This window comes from Mustelus asterias, unplaced genomic scaffold (assembly GCF_964213995.1).
Source record: "Mustelus asterias unplaced genomic scaffold, sMusAst1.hap1.1 HAP1_SCAFFOLD_3114, whole genome shotgun sequence".
Classification (NCBI taxonomy): Eukaryota; Metazoa; Chordata; class Chondrichthyes; order Carcharhiniformes; family Triakidae; genus Mustelus; species Mustelus asterias.
The window spans coordinates 15001-20000 of NW_027593059.1; the positions used below are offsets into that span (position 1 = coordinate 15001).

The window sequence follows — 5000 nt, forward strand, 5'->3', positions numbered from 1 at the left end:
GCCTGCGTCGTTGGAAGGGCTTCGCCGTTGGCGTCGCACACAGCCCTGTGGGGGTGTCTTTGCAGTCCGTCCGAGAGGTGGGGGCACGCACGGCAACACGGCCGGCCTGCCTGCTTGGGACGATGCGGTCCTTTCGTTCAGCGGTTCCACGGTTTGGCCGGCGCGAGCAGATGCTTGGGGGGAGACGGTGGCGTCAGCCACGCACTCACTCTGCTTCTGCAGTCCGGTCCACTCCGCCCGTTCTAGCTGCTCGTTTGGTCCCTCGCCCGCCAGCAGACCGTTCCGCCGACGGTGCTCCTCCTCCGCAGCGACTTCTGCCTAGCCCCTCTGCCGGGTGCGATGTCTCCGGCGTCCGCACCGATCCTCGGCATTGGTGCCGCACACGCAACGCCTGCGTCGTTGGAAGGGCTTCGCCGTTGGCGTCGCACACAGCCCTGTGGGGGTGTCTTTGCAGTCCGTCCGAGAGGTGGGGGCACGCACGGCAACACGGCCGGCCTGCCTGCTTGGGACGATGCGGTCCTTTCGTTCAGCGGTTCCACGGTTTGGCCGGCGCGAGCAGATGCTTGGGGGGAGACGGTGGCGTCAGCCACGCACTCACTCTGCTTCTGCAGTCCGGTCCACTCCGCCCGTTCTAGCTGCTCGTTTGGTCCCTCGCCCTCCAGCAGACCGTTCCGCCGACGGTGCTCCTCCTCCGCAGCGACTTCTGCCTAGCCCCTCTGCCGGGTGCGATGTCTCCGGCGTCCGCACCGATCCTCGGCACGGCGCGGGTGCGCACCTGTGGGCTGCCGCCCCGTGCTCCACGTCCGTCCGTGTGTGCCCGCTGTGGGGACCGTCTTCCTCTCGCCTGGGCGACGGCTTGCGGGCTGCGACGTGACCTTGCCACCGCCTTGCAGCATTACATCCGCAGTTGAAACGAAGAGAGCTGCTGCGGGCTTGGGTGCTTGTCCTGGCGGCTTGTCGACGGGACCACGGTGAACGGCCACTGTGTGACTCCGCAGGGAGACGTTCTGGTGCAGTCAGGGGCCTTTTTGTCTCCCGCCGCGGTGAAGCTTTGGTCGCATTCTAGTCACTCTCTCTTCAATCCCGGTACGGGGTACCTGTTCATGCTCACCATTCCTCGAGCACCCGCGTGCAGAGGGTGGGTGCGAGGTTTAAAGATTCGTGGTCCGCCTGTCGGTCCGGTCTCGTGCTGACTTGAGCGAGTGTCCTCCGCGTTCGAGAGAATGTGCCTGTCCGCGGGGGCAGCCGCGCTTGCGAGCGTTCCGCCGCGCCCCCTTCCCCAGCCCGCCGAGGTTGGGGCGTGCGGGGTCGGCTTGCGCCCGTAGCGTCGGCCTGTCCTCCGCGGCTTGCACCCGACTCAGTCCGCTGCGGCCTCGCCTCGACTCTCGAGCCTTCCGCCAGACGGTGACACCAGAGAACTCTGCCTCTGGCTGTTGCGGGGCGTGACGGCGCGTGTCGGGCTCCGGCCCGTCACCCACGCCGGCACTCAACGCCTGCGAGCGCCCTGTTGCCTCCGAGAAAGGTTTTTCGCTTGATTGTCGCTCGAGTGCGTGTGCCTCCGGGGCTCACGCCGTGGTACGCGCCAGGCTGGGGCTCCACCGTCACGTCGGCGGGGGAGCGTTTAGCGCGTCCCAGGATCGGACAACCTCTCCGGGGGCCCGAGCCGAAACCCGACACGGTATAAAAGTCGTAACAAGGTTTCTGTTGGTGAACACGTTGTGAAGGATCTTTGTCGGCCGGGGGCCCGCCACCTCTCCGGGGAGGGCGGCCCGTCACTCCTTGAACGCGAAGGCTGGCGCCGGTTGGGCCAGGCAGGAGAGCCCCACGGGGGCCGGCCCCGGGGCCAGGTATCGGACAACCTCTCCGGGGGCCCGAACCGAAACCCGTAACACAGAATAAAAATCGTAACAAGGTTTCTGTTGGTGAACACGTTGTGAAGGATCTTTGTCGGCCGGGGGCCCGCCACCTCTCCGGGGAGGGCGGCCCGTCACTCCTTGAACTCGAAGGCTGCGCCGGTTGGGCCAGGCAGGAGAGCCTCACGGGGGTTGGCCCCGGGGCCGTGGCCCGTACTGACGCTGGCGCCTCCCACGCGGGTGGGAGGTCACACCGACAATTTCGCCGTACCCGTCGAACGGGCCTGGTCACCCGTACGCACGTTCCGCCGAAGCCGGGCGACGTCGATCTCGGTCCCACTCGGTTGGGCCGGCGCGCGGGCGCCGCCACCGACGAGCACGCACACGCTCGGTTGCACGCCGGCAAGTCCATGCGGGTGCCGCACACGCTACGCCTGCGCCGTTGGAAGGGCTTCGCCGTTGGCTTCGTAGGGTGTCTTTGCAGTCCGTCCGAGAGGTGGGGGCACGCACGGCAACACGGCCGGCCTGCCTGCGTGGGACGATGCGGTCCTTTCGTTCAGCGGTTCGGCGGTTTGGCCGGCGCGAGCAGACGCTCGGAGGGAGACGGTGGCGTCAGCCACGCACTCACTCCGCTTCTGCAGTCCGGTCCACTCCGCCCGTTCTAGCTGCTCGTTTGGTCCCTCGCCCGCCAGCAGACCGTTCCGCCGACGGTGCTCCTCCTCCGCAGCGACTTCTGCCTAGCCGCTCTGCCGGGTGCGATGTCACCGGCGTCCGCACCGATCCTCGGCACGGCGCGTGTGCGCACCTGTGGGCCGCCGCCCCGTGCTCCACGTCCGTCTGTGTGTGCCCGCTGTGGGGACCGTCTTCCTCTCGCCTTGGCGACGGCTTGCGGGCTGCGACGTGACCTTGCCACCGCCTTGCAGCATTACATCCGCAGTTGAAACGAAGAGAGCTGCTGCGGGCTTGGGTGCTTGTCCTGGCGGCTTGTCGACGGGACCACGGTGAACGGCCACTGTGTGACTCCGCAGGGAGACGTTCTGGTGCAGTCAGGGGCCTTTTTGTCTCCCGCCGCGGTGAAGCTTTGGTCGCATTCTAGTCACTCTCTTCAAAGCCCGGTGAGGGGTACCTGTTCATGCTCACCATTCCTCCGGCACCCGTGTGCGGAGGGTGGGTGCGAGGTTTAAAGATTCGTTGTCCGCCTGTCGGTCCGGTCTGGTCTCGTGCTGACTTGAGCGAGCGTCCACCGCGTTCGAGAGAATGTGCCTGTCCGCGGGGGCAGCCGCGCTTGCGAGCGTTCCGCCGCGCCCCCTTCCCCAGCCCGCCGAGGTTGGGGCGTGCGGGGTCGGCTTGCGCCCGTAGCGTCGGCCTGTCCTCCGCGGCTTGCACCCGACTCAGTCCGCTGCGGCCTCGCCTCGACTCTCGAGCCTACCGCCAGACGGTGACACCAGAGAACTCTGCCTCTGGCTGTTGCGGGGCGTGACGGCGCGTGGCGGGCCCCGGCCCCTCACCCACGCCGGCACTCAACGCCTGCGAGCGCCCTGATTCCTCCTTTTTTTCGCTTGATTGTCGCTCGAGTGCGTGCGCCTCCGGGCTCACGCCGTGGTACGCGCCAGGCTGGGGCTCCACCGTCACGTCGGCGGGGGAGCGTTTTGCGCGTCCCAGGATCGGGCAACCGATCCGAAACCCGATACAACTTTTAGCGGTGGATCACTCGGCTCGTGCGTCGATGAAGAACGCAGCTAGCTGCGAGAATTAATGTGAATTGCAGGACACATTGATCATCGACACTTTGAACGCACTTTGCGGCCCCGGGTTCCTCCCGGGGCTACGTCTGTCTGAGGGTCGCTTGACAATCAATCGCACTTCGCGCGCATCCGTGCGCCGAAGAGCGCGGCTGGGGTGTCGCAGAGGTGCCGTCCTCTCTGTCCCCCTAAGTGCAGACCCAGAGTAATCCGCGTCGGAGAGCTTGACCTCTTGGGTGCCGGCGTCCGCCTCCGGGCTCGTCGGCACTGCCCGCTCCCGCACTGGCCCAGCCACCTCGGGGTCGCCGGCACGGCTGTCATCGGGTTGCCAGAGAGAGAGAACGTGACTGCCTCGCTGCCGGGACCGTGTGTGCCTTCCATTAGGCTCGGGCCAGGGGGGTTGACTCTCTGTTGATGTGTGTGTGTGGCTCGTCCACGGGAAGGATCCGCAAGAGTTGGCTCGGTTGGGTGCTCCGGCACAGAGAGTGAGAGAGTGGAGTGACTGTCCGCTGGACGTCTCCGGACACGTTGCCTCGCGTGGTCCGTGCTCGGTTGCCTGCCGGTGGGTTGCCGTGGCCGTTCAGTGCCGTCGCGTGGAGGACGGCAGCTTGACGCGTGTGACGCTTGATGCCTGGATCGGTGCTCGGTCGTGCCGTGCTTTTCTTCCCTCTGTTGCGCGTGCGAGTGCTTGCATTTTTGTCGTGGGAATCCGTGGCGGTTGGGTGTCGTTGCTTGTGTTGCGCTGGAGCTGCGGCTCCTTCCACACTCCGCAGCCCACCCTCTGCCGTTGCGGTTCTGGGGCAATGTGCCTGCGCCCGCGTTCAACGTGTGCCTTGGGTTCGAATCGTCGCAGAGCCGACTTGGCCGTGTGGTCCTCGCTCCGGTGTCTCCCCGTGTCCTGCTGCCGCCGAAGTCTTCTACGTGAAAGGTGCTGTCCTGGCCGCGGCGTGGCCACCCGCCGCTTGCAGCCCGTGCGCTCCGCCGCCCGGCTTCGTCCTTGGCGTCTGGCCTTTCGCTCCGGCAGGCTGTGTGTCCCACGGCCCTGCTTTTCTCTCGCTCGATACCGCCGTCGCACCGCGACCCCGCCAGCAGCACTGCTTTCCGTTACCGTGGAGGTGGGCGCACGCCTCGCCGCAAACGATTCTCTGGAACAGTTGACGTGCCGAGCCCGGTCCGGCGCCGAGTGCGAGGGGGCACGCAGCGCTCGCAGTACCGTGTGCGTTCCGTGTGTGTCCGTGCCTGTGCATCCGCTGCGCAGCACGGCGCGCACTTGCGAGCACGCGTACGTGTGTGTGTCTGTGTGTGCGCCCGAAGCGCGTGGAGGCGCCGACGACCGGCCGGCCAGAGCACTCGTTGCTGCCTACGACCTCAGATCAGACGTGTCAACCCGCTGAATTTAAGCATA

At 66.8% G+C, this 5000-nt stretch overlaps 1 non-coding gene and 1 pseudogene across 1 annotated transcript; both read left to right on the top strand.

Moving 5' to 3' along the window:
* Positions 1-3544: 3544 nt before the first annotated feature.
* LOC144490291 (5.8S ribosomal RNA) lies at positions 3545-3698 on the top strand. Its single transcript, XR_013497210.1, has one exon. It is a non-coding gene; the product is annotated as a 5.8S ribosomal RNA (ribosomal RNA).
* A 1260-nt stretch (positions 3699-4958) lies between these two features.
* The window catches only part of LOC144490293 (28S ribosomal RNA), an 8839-nt pseudogene continuing 8797 nt past the window's right edge, over positions 4959-5000 (top strand).